The sequence below is a fragment of the Python bivittatus genome, unplaced genomic scaffold (assembly GCF_059951505.1).
Source record: "Python bivittatus isolate LINGU-HERP-01145 unplaced genomic scaffold, Pbiv_v1 ctg000220_np1212, whole genome shotgun sequence".
NCBI classification, from domain to species: domain Eukaryota; kingdom Metazoa; phylum Chordata; class Lepidosauria; order Squamata; family Pythonidae; genus Python; species Python bivittatus.
In genome coordinates, this window is record NW_028277048.1 from 3,308,937 (window position 1) to 3,319,797 (window position 10,861).

The window sequence follows — 10,861 nt, forward strand, 5'->3', positions numbered from 1 at the left end:
TCATGCAAACAACATTAACAGAGATGGATTATGTAATTCTGTGCAAAGGGGACAGTATGACAAAACAATATGGCTTCTTGATGAGACTATTTTGGCCAAACATTTATGGAAAAGTGTGCTTGTGTGTTTGAAGGTGTGTTTAGACTTTTCAGGTATACACAGAAACAGAAATATCCTGGTTTTTTAACCTTGGGTTTAATATATCCTCTGTATAATAAGAGAAAGTGCAAACAGAACATAGTTAGCTTAGAATAAATGAAAAAGCAAACCAGACAATAGATTTGGCTGTTAGAGTGTTATGAAAGAAAGACCGCAGAGGACTGGAAGAAAAGTAACTAGTGCATAGGCCATGCTAAATCATGATTTGCATGGCTATGGTTTGATGGATTAAACATAATTAACGGATATTGTGAATGTAGTTGCCTTGCCGACTGGCAGAACTCTGCTTGTGCAGACTGTAGACTTAGAATCTACATTTCCATGAGGCTCTTTGGAATGAGAAATACACTGTCCCTTCCCTTTATTCTGTGAATAGAAAATCTGAGTCTTCAAAAAGGCAAAAGCAGAACTGGAGGAGGGGAGGGAACCAAGGATGAAGCTGGGATGTGTGGCTAACATTTCCCCATAGTCTCAGATTAAAGGCTGGAATTTCCAGGAAAGAGGGAAATCCAGGAAGAGAAGCATGGAAGATTGTGTAGCTTCAGAAAGCCTGCTATATTAAAAAAAAAATAGGTAACTGTTCTAGTCAAAAGTTGCATTAGGTCTTCAATTTCTGTTTTATTGTGATTGTGCTAAATCAAGTCCGATGGTTTTATTTCTATGTACAAAACATTTCTATGAATAAAACATTAGGTCAGCCTTGAATCAAACTTCAGAATGTGCACAAGAAGATATTGATTATATTTATAATTTTCTTATGATTTGTGCAATTTGTATACTGCTCCTATCTCTTTATAGATTACTTTATCTGCAGCAGACCAGTACTGCCCTGTGGTCCACTGGAGCATCTCTTCTGCATTTGGATTTTCTACTTAGTTACTGACCCTGATCAAGACGACCCCACAAGTACTTTTCTACAAGGAGAAAAGTTTGCCTTTTAAGGTTTAAAGTTAAAGGGGGGGGGAGGTATATTTTATCTCTCACTCTTTTTGTTCATTTAATAAAGTTTGATTTTGCTTGCCTCTGGTGACATTACTCTATCTCCCAAGGAAGAAAGGGAGGGATGAAACCTCTGGTCATCCACAGCCCCAAAGTACATAGCCAGGAGATATGCAATTATCAGCATTTCAACTTCTGTATTTTTGATCTTTTAATCACTGGAAAAGCAGCACAGATTGTGAAAGGCTTTTCTTTCTCCTACATCAGGGGTGGGGGAAGATAATAGATGAGCCCCCCCCAAGAAGATAGAACTCCCAGGCTGCTACCCCAAAGCAGATATGCCCATTTCTAGGAGAGGAGGTTTGAGACCTCCAGCCTTCCATCTACAAGCTCAGCTGGTTCTGCTATAACTAGGTTCACACAGTACAGTAAGACAAGTCTAAATAAACCTTATTATTTATTTATTTATTTAATTTATTTATATATCAAATTCGTCACCACCCATCTCGTTAAAAAGCGACTCATTTTGCATTAGTGTAATGGGTAAACCCAGTGCCTCAGTGTTAATAAATGATGGAGCAGTGAAATTATAATTTGGAGAGTAAGGGGTGAAAAAGGAAGTGAAAAGGAACGAAAATGTGGGATAATGTATAGGATAAAGGATTAGAATTAGAATGGAATGGATTACAAATGGCTCACATGCCCTTCCTTAATGTTAAAATTGTTGCCAGCTGGCAAAATTCAGAGAGAATCAATATTCTCTCATGCAGATTATAGGCGTTCCTAATCCACATTCCATTGAAGGAGGTATGTCTCTTAGTCACATACAGAGTCAAATTATCCCAACTGCAGTTACAGAAAAACTGCAGTCATTTTTAAAACTAGAGAGAGCTCAGGGAGTAGCTGTGAACTGAGGGTGGAAGAATGTACAGGGTTAACATCAATTTCTATTACCCTCTGACTAAAATAAGGAATTTTCAAGAAACTGGGAAATTGAAGCTGAGGAACAGATGCTTGAGGTACTACCATTTCAGCCAAGAATTATGTTTTTTCATGGTATGCTAAGTGAAATTCTGTTCAATAGAATCTTGAAAAGATCTTCAAACTTCAGCCTTTACCCATCAGGCTATGTGCAAAGATAATTAATTTTCTCCAGAATTTCGTTGCAATCTGTAATATTGATTTGAAACATCTAATCAGTCTCTTTTTATAAACTCTTGGAAGAAACTTTCAGGTTGGATTTCCATATTGTGCTAAGTCATCATGGTACTGGTTTGGTTTTGCTTTTGACTGTTTGAATCCAGCCATCACAGTTTGTAAATCAGGATTTACAATTTGTATGAAGAACAGCAGACAATTGTTGTTTAGACAATAAGCCATAGCTAAGGCAACTGACTTCTACAACTTTTCTTTCATCTGAAGCTCCTGGAGGGTTCTGCTTTCAAGTAACAGTCCAGAAGATTTGGGATCCGGATGTCTGCTTTTAGGTTCACTTTCCCACCCAGCCTCTAACCTTGTGGATGTTTGCTACAAAGGGAGGCCTCTAGATACTATCCCTCATTTTAAAATGGTACCATACTTAGGGTAAGTGCCAGTGCTACTCAGGGGGAAGTTAGGATGTCATGAGGAAATGTCTGAGCTGCTTCAGGCAGAACATTTATGTTGGTATTTCACAGAAATCATCTTCAAAGCAAATTGCAAAATTCTCAGAAACAAATCCATCTATCAGTCAGTACTTCTTTCTACTACTTCCACCAGATCTGGGCTGAGGTGGTTGAAAGACAAAAGCTCTTTTTCATTTTGCAATACATGGGGAATCTTTCATGTAACAGGAGCCCCAACCACAATCCTATCTAGAGCAGCAAAGTAAGAATGAAGTCTACCAAAATGACTTTGTAATGTAGCCATTTGCCACCTAGTGGTAAAATGTTTATATCATTGGTTCTCAACGGGGGCGGTACCGCCTCCCGGGGGGCGGTGGGAGGATGCTGAGGGGCGGTGAACTTGTTCTGGGCGGTAGGGGGGCGATGAGCATGTTTTGGCATTTGAACTTAATTTTAAAACTCCCCCCAAAATGTATTAAATTGATTATCCGGTTTACACCATTTGTAAACAGCAATAAAACGAACTTACGCAACGGCTGCCCTCACGCACTTCTAAGAATGGTGAGGCAAATTTGTATTCTAGGTAGGATGACCTTGAAGAACTCGACACTACGATTCTTCTCCGATCCCAACCAGCACAGCGCATGCATTAGCTGTTTTCCCCCGCGATTAATCGCAGCGCGTGCATCAGCTGTCTTTCCACGCGATTAATCGCAGTGTGTGCGTTGAGCGTCCTTTCAATATGAATGTTTGATTTGACCCGTGTTTCTTGAGTTGCTTTTTGTTCGGTTCATTTTTTTGCATTAGTCATTTTAATTTTAATAAAAGGAATGCAATTACCTTCCAGGGCAAAAGTATCGAGTTAAATCGAACAAATTTGGTGTGTAAGTCTACTGAAAAAAATTACTTAAAATTTTTGCCTTTTATAATTCAGTAACTCCCCCCCCCTCCCCAAAGGGTGGCGTTGAAAAATTTTCCGCTCCTTAGGGGGGCGGCAGCTTCAAAAAGGTTGAGAATCACTGGTTATATAATTCATTGGCTTGAAGAAAAGGCCTTAAGACACTGGGGGATTTATTATTTGAACATTTTAATTGTTCAAATTTGTAAAATAATTACTTTTGGAGGGGATAGATATACACTTAGGCCCCTTCCATATGCAAGGGCTGTGCCAGTATGAGATTGGCACCAGGCCTAGTGTCCCTCAGTGCCATTGGATGTAACTATTGCTCCAAAAGGAAAGCTATGAAGGCAGGATTGTGGTGTTTCCAATGGAGCTGTAGGATGGGCAGTGTCCCATGGGCAGGAATTCCTGCCTTTGTTATGCCTTCTGGCTCCTCTCGGATTCCCCTCCCTCCTGAATTCAAGGCACTGCTGTGTGCCTTTCCCAGCTGACCTGAGTGTCTGCATGGGGTCTATGGGCCAAAAGACGTTAGCAGCGTGGAAAATGATGAAAGAGGAGCCCGAGGAGAAAAAAGAGAAATGAGAGGGGAAAATCTATTAACTAATCAGGTGACTTACCTCCTGACTATAAGGATTCCAAAAAGAATGTTCCCAGTTAATCGTAGGAAATTGAAAAAGAACTGATGATACTTTTCATCCCCTTTTGCCTCTTTCTCATTCTAGGCCCTTATATTATATGCCATGCCTGATAAGATCTTACAGGAAGTACATCACAGACAGTCCAACATGTACTCTGTCAAGCCTTCATACAGGTATAGTGATTAGGTTCCTTCCCAGCTTTGCATCCTCAAGCAGACATAAAAAGCTTACATTTATTGCAGAGAATTAGGAAACCACATGTATAAGAAGTTATTTAACAATGCCCAGGAATCTTGCCCTTTGCATATTAGCCCTAAGGTTTGAATCTCGAGTCTCTTTTTCCCATTTGTTTTGAGTCAGTGACCACATAGCTACTTGTTTCCCAGCCTTGAAGTTCTGTGCCATCTGCCCCTTGTTTACAAAACAGAGATTCCTGCCTCAGCAGTTTGACATCTGTGTATGCTTAGCTTGAGATTCCTTGCTATGTGTGTGTGAAAAGGATGGAGATTGACTCATGAATGGTGGGCTTTGTAAGTGGCATGGGGGATTGGCAGGAAGGTTGAGCGTCAAAAGTTGCTTGCAATCAGTATGAGAAATAGCTGGTAGATGGGAACAGCCCGGAAGACTCTGAAGGCTGTCAAAAGCCATTGTGCAGCTGTTATGTAGAAAAGCAGTGGAAAAGCATGAGAAAGCTTCCAATAGAGGAGGAAGTCATTTAACATGTCTGATAACAGACCTATTCTTTCTCCTGCCCCCATGAGTTATTTAGTTTCTCCTGCCCCCATGAGTTATTCTTTCTCCTGCCCCCATGAGTTATTTAATTAGCTGCATCCCATAAATTTAGAAACCCTATGATTGTGAGGATGCATGCCCTGGATTGTGACCTCATGGGCTTAGATCACTAATAAATCTCAGAGCCTGCCAATTTCCAGTACAGGAATGCTACTTCGTAAGTTTTTCTCTCTTCCTTACCACTTACACCCACATGAGGTCACTCTTCTCCATGAATTGCAGCTTTCAGAGTTTAGATGGTTGCAAATTGTTTATTTAACTGAGAATCAAATTCTTTTACTTGCAAGACCCATATCACACACAACCACTTTTCCTGCTGTTACATAATTGATCTGTTGTAATTTTTTGTTTACCACAATTCTCTGTTTGCTTATTTTGCTTACCTTTGCAGTTGCTTTCTCTATTACTTCCCGTGTAAAGTGCTTTAAATCAGAGAATGTGTTGTAAGTGTGGTTCTCTTGAGTTGATCAATACAAAAAGGTAGCCTAGCACGTAAATCTTACTTACTTGCTTACTTTTAAATCAATACTAATTTTGTACATTAATCTCCAATTTTCTGTGTATTAACACTACGAAAGCCCAAAGTTGCAGCATGGATATGTTCCCAGGTTTCAACTTTAACAGAAGGAGATCACTGGTGATTGATAGCATTGTTATGATACAAAATTTATTTACACATACATTCAGACTGAGCATAGCATGAAAGTTTACTGCAGGCAACAGATGTTTTTCTAGACTCCAATTCCCAGAATTCCTAGTCAGTATGAACAAAGACCATAGGGCTAGGAATTATATTTCCAATAAATTTGGAAGGTGCTAGGTTGGAACGGGCCACTTTACAGAATTAATTAATCTTTGCATGAGATGCCTAGCCTGTCCTGGCGTCATCTATGGGGTAGTAATCTATTTGGAGATCTGGTACCAGAGAAGTAAAGTGGCTGCTCCGGTCACTACTAGGAACAGCCAACTTGACTGGCATCCAACCCACCTTTGCAGCCATCATTTTCTTTTCCACCATCCCCTTTTTAGCCTTATTTCAGGGTCAGGAAAGAAGCAAGACAAAGTAGCTGGCAAAGCCCTATTTAGCAGCTAATCTGGTTTCTATGCCCATAGGCTGAAAGAGGTGGTTAATGTAGTGATCATGTCTTCTGAATTCAGGAGAAACAGGAATCAAAGGTTCCAAATTGTCCTACCCTAGTCATATTTGGTCCAAGGTCCAAGTTCAAATGATAGCATGTCTACTAATGATCTAGCTTAGGATGTTTGGCCTGAGTGGTTACTGAGTTTTTGTGTCTGCCCACCTGGATCCTTCTTTCCCCTTGTTTAGCAGAGTCCAACTTCTCCTTTCACTTCCTATGATTTCTTGGGGCATAAAACCCAATCATGGCCATCAGCTTCCCTTTGTCAGCTATAAAAAGGCAGGGCACCCATCTTAATATCTTGATAGTAATGGAAATCTAAGTTCAGAACTGCAGGCCTGGAACAGATCCTATGGCATAATTCTGATCCAACCAGTACGAGCATTTTCAGTTTCCATTTAAGTTGGCAAATGTCATATCCACACAGACTCTTTAATCCAGTTAGGATAAAGTCATACACGTGCATTTAGAATCAGGTTTTGTGTGCTGGATGGTATATTGTACGCACACAGTTTCTTGTCCCAGTTCAACTAAAAAGGTTGCACTTTGAGAAAACATGCAGAATTCAGGGTGGGGTTCCATGGGTTGAATTCAATTCTCCCAACCAGTCTTCCTTTTTCAAATGGTGTAATTTTTAAAAAAGAAAACTGAGCACACAATTCTAGCTAGTCTACATATTCTGTACTGGAGTTTTTCTTGTAAAAATAAAAATGCAGGCCTTGGTTATATATTTCACGTAAATGTTTATCAAATACTAGAATTGATTAACATTTAATGGGGAACACTTGGACATTTATTGGGTGAGTTCAAAATAGTACCGGCTTTTAAAACTCCTTATAAAGTAATCCATCACTGGAGTCCTCTGCCCTCTAAATTTTTGGCATGAATTACAGCAGTGTCCATGACAATTTTTAATGAATTATTTTTACTAAAATATCCAGACTCACACATTCTCCAGAGCTGAGTCATCACCATAAGTGGTCAACATGGGAGAGGAAAGTTTGAAGAGGAAGCTGAGTGAATCAATATGACAGTGGGTGCTGTGAGAGTGTGATAGGTGATCTGAACATAAGGGGAGCCCTGCTGTTCAATGCAGCATTCTATTCCCATGTGGGCCCACTAGATACTTCTGAGAAGCCACAGGCAGGACATCAGCAGAATAGTACATCCTTATCCACCAAATTACAGCAGTAAGAATAGCCACTCCAATTCAGAAGGTGATGGTTATGACAACATGGTTGGCTGGTGCTCAACTTGGCTGGGACACCTGGGGAACTTTTTTGGTGAGGTAGGAAGTTGATTCTCAATCCCTCCTCCTTTTGCTCTGTCAGGTCTTTTGCATTTCTGTCTTACCAGTTTTGGGATGTGGGTTGTGGGAAACTTCCATTTACAGGGAGAAGTAAGCCTACAAGGATACCTTTTTAAAAAGTTCCAAACAATCAATTTGACAGATTTCTGTCATATTTCTAATCATTGTAGTTGAGCTAAGCATTGTCACTATCACATGTGTGTGGTTCCTACAGATATGAAAAATAACTCATGGCTATTTCATTCTGACAGGGATTTTATCTGTTAGCACTGGCTGCAAATTAAAACAATTCCAAAACCCATTTTTAAAGCTGCAAATAGAAGCATACTCATTAAGGCATAAATTCCAAAGAACCCAGTACATGTTACTTCTGAGTAAGCCTCTGTATATTGCTGTCATCAGAACTGTCCGTGGAAGAAAGCACGAGCTGGGATGTCTATCATTTTATGAGTGTGTCTGTGTGTGTGCGCGTGTATACACATACACATACACACACACACACTCAGTGTGTGTGTGTATATATATGTGTGTGTGATATATATATATATATATATATATATACACCCCTTCATGGATCACTGCCTTGTCGTGGCGAAGGGGCTTGCGTAACTCAGTGAAGCCATGAGCTATACCGTGCAGGGCCACCCAAGACGGACAGGTCATGACAGAGAGTTCTGACAAAATGTGGTCCACTGGAGAAGGAAATGGCAACCCACTCCAGTATCCTTGCCAAGAAAACCCCATGGACAATGTTAAAAGGCTAAAAGATATGGCACCGGAAGATGAGCCCCTCAGGTCGGAAGGTGTCCAATATGCTACTGGGGAAGAGCGGAGGGCATTTCCAAGTAGCTCCAGAAAGAGTGAAGCGGCTGGGCCAAAGCCGAAAGGACGTTCAGCTGTGGATGTATCTGGAAGCGAAAAGAAGGTCCGATGCTGTAAAGAACAATATTGTATAGGTACCTGGAATGTAAGATCTATGAACCAAGGCAAGCTGGATGTGGTCAAACATGAGATGACAAGATTGAACGTCGACATCTTGGGAATCAGCGAACTGAAATGGACGGGAATGGGTGAATTTAATTCGGGTGACCATTATATCTACTACTGTGGGCAAGAAACCCTTAGAAGAAATGGAGTTGCACTCATAGTGAATAAGAGAGTGGGAAAGGCAGTAATGGGGTACAACCTCAAAAACGACAGAATGATCTCAGTGCGTATCCAAGGCAAACCATTCAATATCACAGTCATCCAAGTCTATGCCCCAACCACTGATGCTGAAGAAGCTGAAGTTGACCGCTTCTATGAAGACCTACAACACCTTCTAGAACTAGCACCAAAAAAAGATGTCCTTTTCATCATAGGGGATTGGAATGCTAAAGTAGGAAGTCAAGGAGTAATCGGAATAACAGGCAAATTTGGCCTTGGAGTACAAAATGAAGCAGGGCAAAGGCTAATAGAGTTCTGTCAAGAGAACAAGCTAGTCATAGCAAACACTCTTTTCCAACAACACAAGAGACGACTCTACACATGGACATCACCAGATGGTCAATACCGAAACCAGATTGATTATATACTTTGCAGCCAAAGATGGAGAAGCTCTATACAGACAGCAAAAACAAGACCAGGAGCTGACTGTGGCTCAGATCATGAGCTTCTTACTGCAAAATTTAGGCTTAAATTGAAGAATGTAGGGAAAACCACTAGACCACTCAGGTATGACTTAGATCATATTCCTTGTGAGTACACAGTGAAGGTGATGAATAGATTTAGAGGATTAGATTTGGTAGACAGAGTGCCTGAAGAACTATGGACGGAGGTCCGTAACATTGTACAGGAGGCAGCAACTAAAACCATCCCAAAGAAAAAGAAATGCAAGAAAGCAAAATGGCTGTCTGATGAGGCTTTACAAATAGCTGTGGAAAGAAGGAATGCGAAAAGCAAGGGTGAAAGGGAAAGATATAAGCAACTGAATGCAGATTTCCAGAGAATAGCCAGGAGAGATAAGAAGGCCTTCTTAAATGAACAATGCAAAGAAATTGAGGAAAACAATAGAATGGGGAAGACTAGAGATCTCTTCAAGAAAATTGGAGATATGAAAGGAACGTTTAGTGCAAAGATGGGCATGATAAAGGACAAAAAAGGCAGGGACCTAACAGAAGCAGAAGAGATTAAGAAGAGGTGGCAAGAATACACAGAAGAACTATACAAGAAAGATCTTAATGTCCCTGATGTCCACGCTGGTGTGATCACTGACCTTGAGCCAGACATCCTAGAGAGTGAAGTCAAGTGGGCCTTAGGAAGCATTGCTAACAACAAAGCTAGTGGAGATGACAGGATTCCAGCTGAGTTATTTAAAATACTAAAAGATGATGGTGTTAAAGTGCTGCACTCAATATGCCAGCAAGTTTGGAAAACGCAACAGTGGCCACGGGATTGGAAAAGGTCAGTTTACGTTCCAATTCCAAAGAAGGGCAACGCCAAAGAATGCTCAAACTATCGCACAATTGCACTCATTTCACATGCTAGCAAGGTTATGCTCAAAATCCTACAAGCTAGGCTTCAGCAATATATGAACCGAGAACTACCGGATGTATAAGCTGGGTTTCGAAGAGGCAGAGGAACTAGAGATCAAATCGCCAACATTCGCTGGATCATGGAGAAAGCACGAGAGTTCCAGAAAAATATCTACTTCTGCTTCATTGACTATGCAAAAGCCTTTGATTGTGTGGATCATAACAAACTGTGGCAAATTCTTAAAGAGATGGGAATACCAGACCACCTTACCTGTCTCCTGAGAAATCTGTATGCGGGCCAAGAAGCAACAGTTAGAACCGGTCATGGAACAACCGATTGGTTCAAAATAGGGAAAGGTGTACGACAAGGCTGTATACTGTCACCCTGCTTATTTAACCTATATGCAGAGTACATCATGAGAAATGCCAGGCTGGAAGAATCACAAGCCGGAATTAAGATTGCAGGGAGAATCATCAACAACCTCAGATATGCGGACGATACCACCCTAATGGCAGAAAGTGAAGAAGAACTAAAGAGCCTCTTGATGAGGGTGAAAGAGGAGAGTGCAAAAGCTGGCTTGAAACTCAACATTAAAAAAACTAAGATCATGCCATCTGGACCCATCAATTCCTGGCAAATAGAAGGGGTAGAAATGGAAGCAGTAACAGACTTCATTTATTTGGGCTCCAAGATCACCGCAGACGGAGACTGCAGCCATGAAATTAAGACGCTTGCTCCTTGGGAGGAAAGCTATGGCAAGCCTAGATAGCATATTAAAAAGCAGAGACGTCACCTTGCCGACAAAGATCCGCATAGTCAAAGCTATGGTTTTTCCAGTAGTGATGTATGGCTGTGAGAGCTGGACC